Genomic DNA, 18931 nt, shown 5'->3' on the forward strand with positions numbered 1-18931 from the left:
TTTTGTCACATTACAGCCACAAACATGAATCAATTTTATTGGAATTCCACGTGAAAGACCAACACAAAGTGGTGCACACGTGAGAAGTGGAATGAAAATCATACATGATTCCAAACATTTTTTACAAATAAATAACTGCAAAGTGGGGTGTGCATAATTATTCAGCCCCCTGAGTCAATACTTTGTAGAACCACCTTTTGCTGCAATTACAGCTGACAGTCTTTTAGGGTCTGTCTCTACCAGCTTTGCACATCTACAGACTGAAATCTTTGTCCATTCTTCTTTGCAAAACAGCTCCAGCTCAGTCAGATTAGATGGACAGCGTTTGTGAACAGCAGTTTTCAGATCTTGCCACAGATTCTCGATTGGATTTAGATCTGGACTTTGACTGGGCCATTCTAACACATGGATATGTTTTGTTTTAAACCCTTCCATTGTTGCGCTGGCTTTATGTTTAGGGTCGTTGTCCTGCTGGAAGGTGAACCTCCGCCCCAGTCTCAAGTCTTTTGCAGACTCCAAGAGGTTTTCTTCCAAGATTGCCCTGTATTTGGCTCCATCTATCTTCCCATCAACTCTGACCAGCTTCCCTGTCCCTGCTGAAGAGAAGCACCCCCAGACCATGATGCTGCCACCACCATATCTGACAGTGGGGATGGTGTGTTCAGAGTGATGTGCAGTGTTAGTTTCCGCCACACATAGCGTTTTGCATTTTGGCCAAAAAGTTCCATTTTGGTCTCATCGGACCAGAGCACCTTCTTCCACATGTTTGCTGGGTCCCCCACATGGCTTGTGGCAAACTGCAAACAGGACTTCTTATGGTTTGCTGTTAACAATGGCTTTCTTCTTGCCATTCTTCCATAAAGGCAAACTTTGTGCAGTGCACGACTAATAGTTGTCCTATAGACAGATTCCCCCACCTGAGCTGTAGATCTCTGCAGCTCGTCCAGAGTCACCATGGGCCTCTTGGCTGCATTTCTGATCAGCGCTCTCCTTGTTCGGCCTGTGAGTTTAGGTGGACGGCCTTGTCTTGGTAGGTTTACAGTTGTGCCATACTCCTTCCATTTCTGAATGATGGCTTGAGCAGTGCTCCGTGGGATGTTCAAGGGAAATCTTTTTGTAGCCTAAGCCTGCTTTAAATTTCTCAATAACTTTATCCCTGACCTAGTAATGGCTCGCTTGAAGCTGAAGATCCGGTGCGTGTGTCAAAAAAATCAACACACTGCTTCAGAAGCACTGTGTCGAAGCTTGATTTGTTTTGCCAGAGTCACGTGATCAGTGACGTCCGAAGCTTCACATAGAACCTAACTGCTTCGGTATCTGATTCACTGGATTATAAGCAGGTGAATCATTCGTGGGATTTGTGGAGTGTTTTGATGGTGACAGATAGCAAACCACTGATCATTCCACTGAGAGATTTGGAGCCAGCGAGGAATAGAGGAGGTTCTGTTGTGTGGGAGTATTTTGAGTTGATTTTGGTCAGTCGGGTGGGTTTTCCAGCTTTGTGTTCTGGCCGTTTGCTTTTGTTTTGTGCGTGTTTATTTTATCTGAAAACAGGAAAAACTTAAAATGTCAAAAATCTGCTTTTCATAATATAAATATCATTAAATAACTTTAGAAAGACTTCCATTTGACTCGTAACATTTAATGATAAAAAAAACATATATTTTATTTTTTAAATAATCTTAAAATGTTAGTCTACAAAATGTGCAGCAATTTAATGTATTTATTCTCTTTAGCTGATAGTTGGTGGGGCCCAGGTAGACTGTATAACTGCATCTCTACCAGTTTCTCTGCACTCCAGCCTCTTCTGTGCCATGTGAAGGGATTTTCTTTAAGGCAGGAGAAATTATCTCCACGAAGAGGAACAGGTTCGGCGATCGCACAGTAGAACAAATTCTCTTCTTAAATAAAAATGAAAAAGGGTTACCTCAAATGCATGATGTTTTTAATTTGGAAGTTCATAAGCATTTTCCCTTTCCATTTCACAATCAATTCTAACCCCAGGTCAAAAATATGTATAGGAAAATTTCCCTAATATAATATTATTTATAAATAAACCCGTCTAGCGATTAATTGCATAAGTACATGGAGGCAGGACCTCAGAGCAGAAGCATACTCCATAATGTGCATTATTATATGTAATGTGGTATTTTTCAAATATTGCATTTACCAAAATCAAGAAGTCACAAGCAAAGAAAGACCACACCATGGTGCATGTTTAAACAAGGAAATTTTACAGGTCAAAATTATTTATTAAACAAATAAACCACATTTTTTAACACCAAAAAATACACGTTCAAAGCAACACAACAGCGGCCCAATATCAGACAGAATCCCACTCTGTAGAGTGAGCAGTCATAATGAAGCAGTTGGTTTTATTTTGTGGATTCAAGCTGCTCTTCATATTTTTGGCCACCAGATGTCACCAGAGAGGACTATGTTGAAAAGCCTCGAGTAATGAACCGTTTTTCAATACAAGCTTCAGTGCTTCAGAAAGCTTCATTTGGCCATCACTACCCTGACCTGTCTGGTGTGTTCTTTGGACTTCATGGTGTTGTTGCTCTCAATATTCTCTTAGACAACCTCTGAGGCCGTCACAGAGCAGCTGTATTTGTACTGACATTAGATTACACACAGGTGCACTCTATTTAGTCATTAGCACTCATCAGGCAATGTCTATGGGCAACTGACTGCACTCAGACCAAAGGGGGCTGAATAATTACGCACACCCCACTTTGCAGTTATTTATTTGTAAAAAATGTTTGGAATCATGTATGATTTTCGTTCCACTTCTCACGTGTGCACCACTTTGTGTTGGTCTTTCACGTGGAATTCCAATAAAATTGATTCATGTTTGTGGCTGTAATGTGACCAAGTAGTTTCACTTGTTTCACTGGAAGATTTTTTTCACTTAATACAAGATATTTTAGCTTTAAGATTCACTGTCCTGAAATAAGTTCCTTTAGCCTACTGAAATGTTGCGCTTTAGCTGATTGTGTTCTATTTTATGTGTAATGAGATAATTTTGACTCAAAAATAAGACAAATATACTTGGTAAGATTTTGAGTTTCTGCAGTGTTCAAGAGGCTGGTGAAGGTTGTGAGTCTTTGCAAGGCAGTTTCCTCTGGTATGCACAGCTTGCTGTACTTCTTAGGCACTTTTATTATTGCACCTTTTTGCAGCTTCGGTACTTGGCTAACCTCCCTCCGTACCATCTTGATTTTGGCCTTGTCGATCCAGACAATGTCCGAGCCGGTAGCCACTCGAAATCATCAGCACGTGGATCACGTATGGACTGAAGTGTATTTGTGAAAATGTTGGACTGTTTCTTTATCAGTGTCTATAGTGGAGATATCAAAGATAGGCACGGCTGTGGCACTGATTCAGTCTTTGAGCACTATGGTCACCCTGGCCAGAACACCACTTAAGGCCAAATTGTCCCAGAGTATGACAGAAGAAGGGAGCTTGAGGTACTGTTTGAGACACTTTATTGTCACCACTCAATTTCTGGGGCTGTAAACACAGCACATATGTGTGGTTTTCTACAAAGGAAATAAACAATACAAATAAAAGATAAATAAAGAGAATAGAGAAGTAAAATACTCAAATATAGATATAATACAATATAGTTAATATAATCATATATATATATATAGATCAGAACAATTTAGTACACTTCAAACTGCTCACACTATGCAACTAGACTGCATTAGTGCGAGGTTAAGTCACCGTGGGGACATAGGAACTACTTCCGGCAGTGGTACAAAATAAAAGCGTTAAATAAAAAAAAATGAATAAAAGCCCATTATAATCACCTGACCCGTAATGCTCTTATTGTGAACGCTAAGCGGGAACGCGATCCTTCCGGTCAAACTACGATCGCTATTTTATTAATCCTCGTACCTAATTGTACACAGAAGGTCTGATAACACAGGAATGACGTTATGGACATACGAGCATCAACAAAGCTAAACCGGGGTAAACTAACAACATAAATTAGCATATGAAATGAGAGTGAACTCCCGCGTTGCATGCGTGGCCTACCGCTCCAACTATGGACTACATTAGCTCCTAAATGGTAACATACTACAGTACTGACACAAACAAAGGCAAAATACAACACAGGTCAATACTTACTTGCCATTCACACACACATAACATCCCCCTGGAATCAGCGCACCTAGGGTTGCCAACTCCCTGAAAAATAAATAAGGGACACCTAGTGGCCAGGTCCGGGCGACCCAGTTGTCTTCACTCTTCCCAGTGTGGTAGCTCTTGTTTTTGTGTGTGAAATTATTTTTTTAACCATTTGACTTGAATTTGGGGGCGGCACGGTGGTTAGCGCTGTTGCCGCACAGCAAGATGGTCCTGAGTTCAATTCCACCATCAGGCTGGGGTCTTTCTGTGTGGAGTTTGCATGTTCTCCCCGTGTTTGCGTGGGTTCTTTCCGGGTACTCCGGCTTCCTCCCACGGTCCAAAGACATGCAGCTTGTGGGGATAGGTTAATTGAATAATTCAAATTGCCACTAGGTGTGAATGTGCGAGTGAATGTGAGTGTGAATGGTTGTTTGTCCCTGTGTGTTAGCCCTGCGACAGACTGGCGACCTGTCCAGGGTGTACCCCGCCTTTCGCCCTATGACAGCTGGGATAGGCTCCAGCGCCCCCCGCGACCCTGAAAAGGATAAGCGGAAGCGAATGGATGGATGGATGGATGGACTTGAATTTGATTTAAGCAGATGCATATTATTTGTGATATGACCATATGGGAAACAAATGATCATTTATTTTTAGCTCAAAATGACAACATTAACACAGTAAAACAGGTCTCTTTCTTAAACAGAAGCCTGTCATGCTTAACTTTTGAGAATATAAGTAAATCTTTCTTTAAAAGAACTCTGTCCTGCTTAACTTAAAATTATATAAATTAATAGAAAACAATAGAACGAAAAACATTCTTGTAACAGTGCACATATAGTGTTTTTAGTACAATTGGCTTCAGTTCAGGCATTATTTCAGCTTTTCTAATGCTAATCAGCTGCTCCCGTTTGTAAACCTGCTTGTTCCCATGATTACGCATAATAACTCATCAAATAAATTATATTATCACACTTCTGGCCACATAGCGCTGATATTCACTGCACATGCCCATATTAACCTTAACCAGAGGGTTTAAAAAAAACAAACCAGTGTTTACATACCATATCTGCTTCTGCCGTGGCCTGGTGGATGAAAAATTGGTTAAGGGTTCCCCGAGCTTTCACGCCCCTCATGTTCTTCATGTGCCCACCATTAGAAGCATGCCTATGTCTTCGTTTTATGGAGGCACAGTGTGAGCACTCAGGTTGCATCACAGCATCAGGCCGTATAGTGTGAGACCCTGCATCGTGACCTATGAACTTCTAACCCCTGCGAGTCAATCGTGCAGTTTGAAAAAGACAGTGTAAGCCCAGCTTTAGGTGTACTGTCATCCGAGACTTGCACCGCCGTGTCGGCGTTCGTTTCCCTGTTGGCCATGCTTCTTGTTGTGGTCATCTGTTGTCTTCCGGTATTTTCTCCGTAAGCGACCTTTCCTCGACCAGTGAGATAAGCGGTAATCTGAATTGTCATACTCGAATTGTCATAAGTGTGCTGTCAGCTCATTGGTCACAAAGCAGGAGAGGGGCTGGGAATTATGTTTTCAAACAAAGCGTTAATTCCATAAACATTTATAGACTACTTTTGATTCTCACTGTATTACGGGACAAAGTGCGTCCCTTATTAGCTCAATACGGGACGTGCACTTTTGTTTCTAAATATGGGACGATTCCATTTTTTAAGGGACGGTTGGCAACCCTAAGTGCACCCTCTCCGGACCAACACTGCTCATCTGACATTAACCTGCCCACCTTACTAACCGGATGATGTCACTAGACGGTGGGCTGACCCAAACCGACAGAAGACTGAATATTAAATGAACTGCAAATAAACTTATAAACACCAATAAAACTATTCCATGAACTTTGGGGCCTTTTATACAGTGTCTAACAGTATGTGTATGACAGCAATGTAATGTCCATGTGTGCATGCTGACTGTGCTGGTCTGACCCCCCTCCTCCTTTCAGGGTGGAGTCTGCTGGAGTCCAATGGTTGAGACCAGGTCTGAGGAAGTGTAAGTGTGTTTTTAATGTGATGCATGAAAACAAATCAGCACTCATTCAACCATCATCATCATTCTGATGTCAGGAGTCATCATCAAAGTGTCAATCAATGAACAGATGATGGATCAATAACTGCAGCTGGATTGTGTTTTTTCTCTCCATCAGATTCCTGTCAACTCAAAATCGACACAAACACAGTACACACACACCTCAAACTGTCTGACAACAACAGGAAGGTGACACGTGTGGAGGAGGTTCAGTCATATCCTGATCATCCAGACAGATTTGATGTTTGTGAACAGCTGCTGTGTAGTACTGGTCTGACTGGTCGCTGTTACTGGGAGGTCGAGTGGAAAGAAACAGTTGAGATATCAGTGAGTTACAGAAGAATCAGAAGGAAAGGAGGCAGTAAGGACTGCGCGTTTGGATGGAACGATCATTCCTGGAGTCTGATCTGCTCTGAGGATGGTCCTCTTTATATCTGTCACAATAACAGCCACACATCCATCTCCTCCTCCTCCTCTGTCTCTAACAGAGTAGCAGTGTATGTGGACTGTCCTGCTGGCACTCTGTCCTTCTACAGAGTCTCCTCTGACACTCTGATCCACCTCCACACCTTCAACACCACATTCACTGAAACTCTTTATCCTGGATTTTGGCTCTGGTCTCCTGGTGCCTCAGTGTCCCTGTGCTGAGTGGAGTGTAAAGAGTGTCTCCTGTTAGAGAAACACTCTGACTGTTGAACAGATAGTTCAGTCTGTACATGTCTGTCTGTTTCATTCACAAACACGTTTCCAGATTCATGGATTCAATCAGTTGATGTTTGAAACTGTTCTGAATGATTCCTTGTAAACTTCTTCCTCTTCAGTCCTTTAAAGATGGAAGCTCCCATTATTCCAGGATCCACATGTTGTTTTCTGTCTTTTTCCACTCAAAGCTTCACAGTGAATCTCAGTATGTTGTGTTTCTCTGAAGCTCAGTTCACAACCAGCTCCTCTGCATTTTCAACAAGTCTGAGCTCATTAAAATGAATCTAAATGTTTGATTTCTCTTTCTTAATCGGATGTTTTCAAACTCTCCACATGCTCTTACTGTTTCACTCATTGTTGGAAGCTCATCATTTGAAAATGAAAGCAGGTTTATATGTTTCACGCTTACTGACTGAGATCTTTAGTGGGGGGTCGACATCAGTCTTCCCTCTAATTTTTCATGTGTCTGAGCGAACACACAAACTATTATTGATATATGATATTAAAAGAAAAGTCAGTTTAAGGTAGATGGTGGGTATATTATTTTAATTTCTTACATGTTAAATATGTAATCAGAACTGACTTCCACCACCTTAAAATCTAATCTGTAATAGGAAACTATGTCATAAGCAAACAAGAAGGTAGTCAGTAAATTGAGGAGAAAGATTTTACTAAGCTAGTTAAATCCAGCTTTGTCCGGATACATCCATTGCCTTTGGTGGCTTTGTGGGTATGTATGTATATACAGAGTTGTTTTATTTTTTATGCTCATGTATGGATCATTCTTGTTGAAGAAGGTAATTTTCTCTAAGTATAATGATAAAAAAAACAATCTCCTACAATTTATACTAGCGATCGATCACTGAGTTAGTTAAAGGGCAATCGGAAAAAAAAAATAGCGGTGCAAGCAATTAATTACAGCAAGAGTTGTTTAAAATCATAATTTAATATTAATATGTGTGTTAGAAATGGAAGAAATTCACATAAATATTGTAGGAATATATGTTGACTTGTATTAAAAAAGTGGTTATTTTATTTTCATCATTTTATCTGTACATATGCCTTGAACTGTATGTTGCAGTTTCAGCTTTCCCTTTGTCAATAAACCTTTGAACCAGGAACTGTGTCATTAGAGTCTTGATGTGGGGAAGGAGTTTAGCTGACTGACAAATCATAGCAGAGGATGTACAGAATCCAAATGTTATATTTTTTTTTTTTTTTTTTTTTTTTACATTTTTTAAACCAACCTCTCCAAATGTGCTCACTTGCTTTTGAAACGGGAAAAGAAGAAAGCTCTCAAAATGAGTATATTTTCACATTAAGAGAACATTTTCATGGTTTTTGCTTTTATTTTCTGTCTAACCCTCTTAGAACTGTGTGGATGCTCCATGGCTGAAAAAGATACTAACATCTCCTTGAATTCGTCACTGATAGTGATTTGTGGCCCTCTGCTAGTGACAAGATATACTGCATGATGTCATTTTCATGAACACAGATGACATGAAGTGTTTTTAAATCTGCTTTTTCAAATTTTTCAGGGTCCTGCTCCAGGAAACAGCTTGAAAAAACTCTGAGTTTTCAATAAAATCTGTTGTTCTGCAGTGGAGAAAAGAGTCACTTGAATCAGTTTAACCACTCTATCATCATCATACTCAGAATCAAGTTTGATATCAAATATATTATTTTGATCTTGAAGGCAAGCTGTTTGTCTTGGTGCTTTTCTAATAGTGAGGACAGGATAGTGAGGATACTTTGTTTCATGTGTAAATGATTCATTCAATTCATTCATTCAAATTCATGTGTAAATCAGCAGCTAAGTATTCAAATGAAGTCAAAGTAGCGAGGGCCATCATTTTACACACAGGTTGGTTTGAGTGAAGAACTCCAATGCCTCCACTATTCTGATGGTGTCTCACAGCTTGGAAAGAACCTATGTTTGGGGGTCAGGTTTAATTTCTAACTGGGACACCATCCTCTGTGAGCCAGGTTTACACAAGAAACATTCAATCTGATTCATTTTCACTCATTAGATCATTAATAATAAACAAAAGGTCTTATTTTCGTGGGAGTTGACATTTAATAGTCAAATGTGAGTTTGGACACAGTTTCCGAGCAGGAATACATTTACAGAGCTGTAAATCAGACTAGAAACACGTCTGGAGAGCTGCTGAGCTCCGGGTCTCTATATTTGCAGGCACAGCAGGAGACAGACAGTGCACTTTGTTCTTTTTTATTGATGTATCTTAGATATAGAACCATACCAAGAAGTATTAGGACCACATTAAGAAAACAAATATTATTGATCATTTTGAGAATAAAGTTGTTGTTTCAGGACAAATTGCCAGTAACAGTAACAGAACAGTAACCAATCACTGCAGTCTGAATGCTTCTCTTTGGTCATGTGACCATTTGATCTCTGATCAGTGTGTTCTTCAGTGGCTGTGTCCAAATTAAGAGACCGCAAGCTTGAAGTACGCATTTTGAGTGCGATTATGTCACCGCCACGCGACAACGGCTGCTCCAATTTGAAGTGTACTTCAAATGCATACTCCAAATGCGCCGTCGATTTTCCCCAAATATTAAGCGTGGTCCGGTGCGCAATTCATGGTCCCATATATCCCACAATTCCCACAATATCCCCATCCCGCGGCGGTGGGTGTGGATAATTTTGCTGCAAAATATGGCAGACGGCAAAAGCAGAGCGGCCGAAAAGTGAACTGTCAAAAGTAAGTACTGAATATCATGTCACTTATTTATGTGTGAATGTTTAATAATGAAGAACATTAAAACATTACTGTTGGCCACATGTCGGCAAAGTTATGTGACATTAGTGATGTTTGTACTTTCAGCGTCAGCTTGGTTTTAAAGCCTTTAACCCTTTAAAGCCGGTCGGAGCGGGCACGCTCCATTTTGCATAACTATTTTTAAATCCCGGTAGCACTGCAACCATATGAGCTAGCGCAATAATTTTTTTTGCATATGAAACCGGAGTTGTACTTACATCTTATGCCATCAGCTTGTCCTCGGTCACAGTTTCCTTCCACATATAGCTTTGCAAAAACTGCATAAAAAGCACTTGGAGCAACAAAAACATAATATTCCAGAAACACGCTTTGCCGATCCGATCAGCTGTTCATAACACTTCCTACGTCCATCAGCGTGAACTATCGCATGTCCGCCATAACCTGCCCGAAACAGGAAGTGACGTCATTTTGCGGAAATGTAGTTTTTTTTACCATTGTGGCCTTATGAGCCTCTACTGGTGTTTTTAAAAGTTATCTTTGACTTTATGACTTTCTGTGTCGTTTCTGGGATGCTTAGGACTCATATTGCACTGCTGGAAATAGTTTATTTTGATGCATATGCTGTTATTTTGCAAATTTCCACTATAATATTTATTTTGGTTTTTCCTGCAGTATATAAAAATTGGTGTATTTCAAAAATAAAACTATGAAGACACTTAAAATAAATTTCCTGTGGTGGGAAACTATTTTGTGCAACTTTTTTGTATTTACAGTTTTGAGGGATAAGCCTCTTAAATTTCTCTAACTAGAAATATATGTTAAAAACACAAAAACGATTTTAAATTTTTTTGTAGTTTATTGCACTTTTTTGCAATGTATGTAATTACTATGCACTTAATGAATACATATTATTAAAATTTGGGCTGTAATGGTTGTATTGATGTATATCAACTTGAAATGCTCCCAAAAATGGCACTACAGCATGTAAAAGTATAAAGTAAGCTCTGGCAGACTTGGTTCTATGGTAGGTCTTAAAGGGTTAAACCTTTGTGGCCGTTTTATATACCAAAATGGTGTTTCTCACCCTCCGACGTCTCACTGGTGGTTCGGATCATCAGACTGAATCCCAGCGCCGCGGACAAGACTAAAAACACCTGCCCAGACCCGAATTCACGTCCTGCTGCTCTCTCCTCATCTATGAGGGTTGTCAGGAGGAGTGTGGGACGAGAAGGAGCAGTGAGCACGGGGAGTGCAGGGACACTGGGGCAGAGAGCACTACACGGGGACTTTTGGAAGAAGACACTACACGGGAGTCTGAGAAATGGGGGGATTTATTGTTGTTTACTTCACCACCTTGTAAATAAACACTGTTGCACTGAAGAGTCCGGCGTTTGGGTCCTATTTCCCCAACTCCTCATGTTCTGCTAGCCAGACCATGACAATATACTTCTAAACACAAATGATTACATGCAGTATTCTACCATATGCAAACTTATATCATTAAAAGATTATACTGACTACTAATTACAATTTTCCATTGACACATCCTCACACAGAACATCGCATCCTGGTATGGGAACAGCTTTGTTAAGGACCAAAAAGCTCTTCAGAGAGTGATCTGTACAGCAGAACGCTGCTACAAGACTGCTCTCCCCTCCCAACAGGACATCTACACCAGTAGGTGCTGGACAATAGCCCAGCTATTGAAGGACCTGTCACATCCCAGCAAAAAACTCTTTCCAATTACTGCAATCAGGTTCTGCACCGTGTGCACAAAAACAGAGAAACTGTTCTCTTCAGTCATCTTCTGCTTTGTTGTTTGTGTTTCCACTGAGGTTACATCTGTGCTAAATTATGCTGCGTGTTTCATCAGTACTTTTTAAACACTTAAGGAAGTAATTTTCTTCAGTTTGACCTCTGAATGCAGTATTGCCTTTTGCCCTGTAATTACAGCAGGTGTTGGGTTTGTTGCTGACCTTTGACCTGCAGCTGGATGTCTCTGAGTCTCCGTTCTTTCCCTCCAGCACTGATGGAGCAGGTGTAGTTGCCACTGTCAGTCTTTGTGGGATTCCTCAGAGTGAGGCTGAAGTCTTTAATGATGAAAGCGTAACGATTCATTGATGTGCGTCTGCTGTAACGCTGGTTTTGTCCTCTAACATCGTCTCCTCCTTCTCGTTGTTGATGTACAGATTTGGGATCGAGGTCACTGCGAGTCCACATCACTGTGGTGTCCTCAGGTGTAATACCTGAGAAAAGACAGGGCAGCAGGACAGACCTTTCCCCCTCATTCACCTCCACCACCACAACCAGAGCATGCTGGGAAACTGAGGACACACAAAGAGAAACTCAAATCAAATATTTTGGGTTTGACCCAGAGTTTAAATGACGAATGAAAAGTAACATTTTATGCAGGATGTACGCATGTGTAAGATAATTTTATGTGTTCTCAGACTGTTTCCTATCTGTGTGTGGATTGAAGCATGGGCTTGTGAGTCCTCAAACATAGCACACACATCGCTGCACACATTTGTACATCTTAGTTTACGCTTGGGATCATATCATCTACATCTGAACGCTTTTGAGGCAAATTTCTGAGCTGCCGAGTCACCACACAGCAGAGCAGGGAGGAGAAGATGCACAAACATGTCTTCTTTCTAATGAAGAACAGCAACACACTGAACCTACAATTAAAGTATCGATCAGATAGAAATACCAGCAATCGCATCGATATTATTGATACCTGCATCAGTCCACCTACATGCACTTTCAACCAGCAAACAAACCCTCATAAATGTCTGTCTTTAAATGTTATTCTGAAGTCAACAATACGTCACCTGCATTTTCTTGGACTAAATGCCGCAACGAATTTTTGAAGTGATCAACAAGCCACAATGAGCTACTCATTAAATGGCATTTTTATAATTCCTTGTTATTTATAGTACTAAATTGTTTTCATTCTAAACTCAACACATGGTCTGCTCTGCTAATATGGAGGAACTACACTGGGAGCAAACAAGAGTGGGGCAACAGAAAGAGCCACTCATACAGGATGTTTCCATGCGGTGGAGTTCAATGCTGGATAAGTCAAGAGGCTGTTTTTGCTGCTTTAGACAAACAAAAGCACAAGCTAGTCATTTTAACTCCATCCGAGCTGGTAAAACTCCAAAAGCTGGCACTTTATTTGGAAATTTGTATTATTATTATTTAAAGACAATATTTTTAAGTACATTTTCAAAATGGTAAACTGCTATTTTAAGTACTTTACGTCTGCCCAATTTTGAAAAAAAAAACCTTATTGTTATTGTTACTGGCCTGCAAAGATTAAAAGATATTAGGTTTCATCATTAAAACGCTGAAAAAAATTTAACTGTATTGCTTTTTCCCCTAAAAAGTTAGTAATATGTAATTTAACTGGTATTTGAAGGGTATAAGTTCTGAATTTGAATTAAATTGAGGGAAGCAAAGGACACCTACAGGAGGAAGGTGGAGCAGAAGTTGGAGAGGAACAATATGAGGGAGGTCTGGAATGGTGTGAAAACCATCACAGGCCACAACACCAAGAAAAGCACAGTGGGGGGGACTGTGGAGAAGGCAAACGAACTCAACAACTTCTTCAACAGGTTTGACCAGCCCACAACCCCCCCACCCTCACCCTCACCTTCACTACAGAGTCCTCTCCCCACTCTCCTACCTCCCTCGCTTCCCCCCCTTCCTGACACCATGACACCCCCCTCCTCCAATCCCTCTCTCAGCAGCAAGACATCTCCCCCCCCCTCCCCTCCTTCCAAACATCTCCCGTGTCACAGTGGATCAGGTCAGGAGACAACTGAGGAAGCTTCGCCCCAGAAAGGCAGCAGGCCCAGACAAGGTGTGTCCTAGGATGCTAAAGGCGTGTGCTGCTGAACTTCGGGAGCTGCTACAACGAGTCTTCAACCTCAGTCTGCGACTGGGGAGAGTGCCCGCCCTATGGAAGACATCCTGCATCGTCCCGGTCCCCAAAAAGAACCGGCCCAATGAGCTGAATGACTTCCGACCGGTGGCACTGACATCACATCTTATGAAGACTCTAGAGCGGCTCTTCCTCAACCTCCTCCGACCACAGGTACAACATGCCCAGGACCCACTACAGTTTGCATACAAGGCGGGTGTCGGAGTGGAGGATGCCATCCTGTACCTCCTACACAGAGCCCACTCACACCTGGATGGGGGAAAAGGCACGGTCAGGATCCTGTTTCTTGACTTTTCCAGTGCCTTTAATACCATCCGGCCCTGTATGCTTCAAGAAAAACTGAACAGGATGGAGGTGGACCCCTGCCTGGTGGCTTGGATCTCCGACTACCTCACCGACAGACCACAGTACGTCAGGCTGAAGGACATCACGTCTGACACAGTGGTCAGCAGCACAGGAGCACCACAGGGAACTGTGCTGTCCCCTCTTCTCTTCACCCTGTACACCTCTGACTTCTGCTACAACTCTGAATTATGCCACATTCAGAAGTTTGCAGATGACACGGCCATCATGGGGTGTATCTGGGATGATCAGGAAGAGGAGTACAGAAGTCTGGTGAGGAACTTTGTCGCATGGAGTCACACAAACCACCTGCAACTCAACACCTCAAAGACTAAGGAACTGGTTGTGGACTTCGGGAGGTCCAGAGAAGGTCCACTGCCGGTTCAGATAGAGGGGGAGGAGGTGGAGGTGGTCAACAAGTACAAGTACCTCGGGCTGTGGGTGGACAATAAACTGGACTGGTCATGCAACACAGAGCACCTGTATAAAAAAGCCCAAAGCCGACTGTACTTCCTCAGGAGGCTGAGGTCTTTTAACATCTGCAGGAAGCTCCTGAGGATGTTTTACCAGTCGGTGGTTCCTGGAGTACTTTTCTATGCTGTGGTGTGCTGGGGGAGCAGCACAGCAAAGAAGGACTCACCCAGGCTGGAGAAACTGATCAGGAGGGCTAGCTCTGTGGTCGGCATGAAGCTGGACACTCTGGTGACAGTGGCAGAGAAAAGGACATTAAAGAAACTGATGGACATTATGAACAATGCTGGGCATCCTCTGCACACGGCCATTAACAACCAGAAGAGTCTGTTCAGTGACAGGTTGCTTCTCCCCAAGACAAGAACTAACAGACTTAAAAACTCCTTTGTCCCACACGCCATCAGACTGTTTAACTCCTCTCTGGAGGGGAGAGGGAGGGGAAACAGGAGGACAAAGGAGGGGGGAACAACTAAGCTGTAGTGCCTCTGCACCTCACTGTACAATAAAGACTTTTCTTTGTCTGCACAAAAAAAACAACAACAAAAAAAGCATAATAATCGATGTTGTTGTTAATCGATTACATGTCCCAGACTCTACTACTAACAATACAAGATCCAGTAGCACTGCAAATATAGGAAATGGGTATTTTTGAGGCCGTCTTCCAACAAGTGCATTGTACAAACAAACTGGTGTTTTAAGGGTTAAAAATGTAAAAAGTAATTACTATTTTATACTTGTGAAAAGAACTGATGTTAGTTTAAAAACTTGCAGTAAAACTGGCAAAAAAAAAAAAAAAGCAAGCAAGCAGCTGAAAACAAAGTGCTGTACACTTGACATGCCAAAAACGATACATTGAATAAAAAGAAAAAAATAAAATGATTGGAATTAAATTTTAATAAAATCAGCACATTAGATTGAGCTAAAACAATAAAACCAGGGTCATACAGTGTCATAAGCCAAGGAGTAAAAATGGGTTTTAAGACACATTTTAAAAGTGGACAATGAAGGGGCCTCTCTAATGTGCTGGGGCAGATTGTTCCAGAGATTATGAGCAGCATTAGAGAAGCCCTGTCCCCTCTGAGCTTCGTCTTGGACCTGCTTGGTACCTACAGGAGCAGCTGGTCAGCTGACCTGAGAAACCTGGGGGGTGAGTAGGGATGAAGAAGCTCAGAGAGGTAAGGCGGAGCAAGACCTTTAAACATTTAAAAACAAACATGAACTCTAAGATATACAGGCCGCCAATGGACTGAAGCGAGGATGGGAGTTATGTGCTCTCTTTTACGAGTTCTGGTTAAGAGTCGTGCAACAGCATTTTGGACCAGCTGCAGACGAGAGAGAAGAGACTGACTAACTCCACAATACAGAGCATTACAGTAATCTAAATGAGACGAAATAAAAGCATGGAGTAACATAGGTCTTACCTTTGCCAACGGCCTTAAATGATAAAAACTGGACTTGACAGTAGTTCTAATTTGAGTTAATTTAAAATCACTGACCATCTTAAAACCCAAGTTAGTAACAACAGCTTTAAAATACTCTGCCAGGGGTCCCAAATCAATAGTGGAGGGATCACAAGGTCCACTAGGACCAAACACAATCACGTGCTGCTGTTGTTCAGCCGCTGGTTTCCTCTTTCTGGTGCAAAGTGGGCCAAAAGCAAACAAGAGACACGGACTCGCGACAGAAAAGCCGATCAGCTGATCGTTAAGCAGTTTCATGATTGAAGTAGCAGCAAGAAGAGGCAGTCGCTCCATATATTGTTTGTTAAGCTTAACGCAGGAATGCTTTACAAACATTCAGAGATGGACTTACACACTTGCTTTACTTCTCTCGGGGATAACTTTGTTGGAGATGAAATGCCGGGTTGCTAGCGAAGCTCCAAATGCTATCCAGACCACCGACAGGTCCCGCATGCCACAGCCGCTCTATCACGTGATGCATACTGCTCCGACGTGCTAACGTTCTGAGGTGAGTTACGGCGTGTTGCAAGTTTTGTGAGGTGCTTTCGTGATATTTAATGGATCAGATTACATTTTTTATTTTTCTCCGATATCCGATCCAGTAATTTAGGTCAGTATCGGACCGATACCAATACGTAATATCGGATCGGTCCATCTCTACATTTTACATCAGATTAAAACTTTGGTTGTAAGATTCAGATAATTTTTTATTAAAAGCTTGATATTTTAAATGAGAATAAGAAAGAAATGTCTTTGTGCCCTCCTTTCCCTGTTCATGCCCTATCGGCCCCCCTGGCTAAACTTTGCTAGATCCGCCCCTGCACAGTTACAGCCGTCAGCTACGTAGAAAAAGATCCTGGTGTAGAAAGTAATATTAAATAAATTCTAACCACAGATTATCACGCTTAAACGTGCTGCTGTTGTTCAGCTGCTGGTTTCCTCTTTGTGGCGCGAAGTGGGCGATAAACAAACAAGAGAGACGGACTCGCGACGGAAAAGCCAATCAGCTGATCATTGATCAGTTTCATGATTGAAATAGCAGCAGGAGAGGGAGGGAGAGAGAAGAGGCAGTCGCTCCATATATCGGTTGTTAAGCTTAACGCAGGAATGCTTTACAAACATTCAGAGATGAACTTACACATTTGCTTTACTTCTCTCTGGGATAACTTTCTCGGAGATGAAATGCCGGGTTGGTAGTGAGGCTCCAAATACTGAACCAGACCACCGACAGGTCTCCACGCCACAGCCGCTCTATCACGTGAGCACACTGCTCCGACGTGCTACGGTTATGAGCTGAGTTACAGCGTGTCACAAGTTTTGTGTGTGCTTTTTTTTTTTTGATATTTAATGGATCGGATTAATTTTTTTATTTCTCTCCAATACCCGATCCAGTAATTTACGTCAGTATCAGTACCAATCAGTACCAATAATTTAGGTCAGTATCGGACCGATACGTAATATTGGATCGGTCCATCTCTAGTAAATATAATGAAAAAAGCAGTGGCCCTAATATTGAGTCCTGCAGGTCCTAAACTGAAGGGCGTCAGAAAAGGACTCATGCCCTAAAAAGTTAACACTAAAAGTTCTAAGACCTAAACCAATTCAAAGCAGTACCACGAATGCCTGCAAGATGTTGTAAATGAGACAGTAAAATGTTGTGGTCTACAATGTCAAAAGCAGCTGTTAGGTCAAGGAGGACAAGAACAACATGATTACCAGAATCACAGGAAAGGAGGATATCATGAAAAACCCTTAAGAGTGTTGACTCAGTGCTATAGAGGTTTTTCAAACCTGATTGGAAGACCTCCAAGATACTGTTCTCATTTAAAAAAAAAAATCCATCAATTGGAAATAGACAGAGGGGTCAGACTCAGGGGAAGAAATGAGAGAGTAGCTGTAACCTCAATGAAAAAACATATAAAATCATTAGACAGTTTATGAGAGGCCTCCAAACAGTCACTTTAAAATGAAGTCAATGGAGTTAAATAACACACGTGATTATTACTGTTGGAGGAAATGATCTTAGATAGGTTTTTTTATTTTAGCCTCTTTGACCATATCCTGATACGTCAGCAGTCCTTTAAGATTTGAAGAGACACCTGCAGTTTGTCCCTCTTCCATCTGCGTTCAGCTCTACAACACTACTCCTCACAGCCCGAGTGGTGTCATTAACCTCCTAAGACCCGAACTCTTCCATGTCATGCATTTTTAATTTCTCTTTGCTATTCGGGCTGATTGGGACTTGATGAATGTAAAAACAAAGAATTATCTTTTTACCTGATTTTGCTCTACAGGGGCCTGATATCCACATGTGAGGACATTCGTTTTAAATTTCAATAGAACAGTGGCGGTAAAATGTCCTCGTGAGTGGATATCAGGCCCTTTAGAGCAAAATTTATTATTTTGGTCTAGACAACCCAAAGTGTGATGTCCACATGTCAGGTCCTAGGAGGTTAAACCAAGGCTCGGTTTTAGCCTTGGGCTGCCTGGTGTTGAGATTAGCTAATTTGCAGTGCCTCAATAATGCTATGCTTTTTATTAATAGGTGTTATAAAGTTATATAGTGTAGTATTAAGTGGATACAGCCCTGAAAAATAAAGGCATGAGACCATGTGTCCTTGGGGAGTAGAAAGCTGCAGACTCTCACTCACGCTTTCCTGGGAAAAAGTAGATAAGAGGGACCATCTCTAGTGGAAAGTTACTGAGACACTGTTGTTTAGACTAGAGTGGGACGCCCTGTAATAAAACTGTCAGGGGCACACCACTATTTTGAGATCTGCAGCAACGTGTCATGCAGGACGCATCTCCCTTCAGGAAGTCATGTGAAAGAGAAATAAAGAGTTAAATGGTCTACTGAGCCGTGTTTTGTCTTCCATCAGATGCCTCTGAGGAATCAAAAGAACTCGGTGAAGTGTTGGTACTTAACACTGGTTTTTAATGGTGCCTCAGAGTCCAGGATAGCTAGGCAAGAAGATTCAAACCAGGAGCTGAGGTCCTCTGTGTCCAAGGGAGTGAGATCAGCAGGGTCAGACAGGCTAAAAGCAGAGGAAAACTGGGCGGCAGTGGAAGAGTTACTGAT

Source organism: Astatotilapia calliptera, chromosome 3, assembly GCF_900246225.1.
Source record: "Astatotilapia calliptera chromosome 3, fAstCal1.2, whole genome shotgun sequence".
NCBI lineage: Eukaryota > Metazoa > Chordata > Actinopteri > Cichliformes > Cichlidae > Astatotilapia > Astatotilapia calliptera.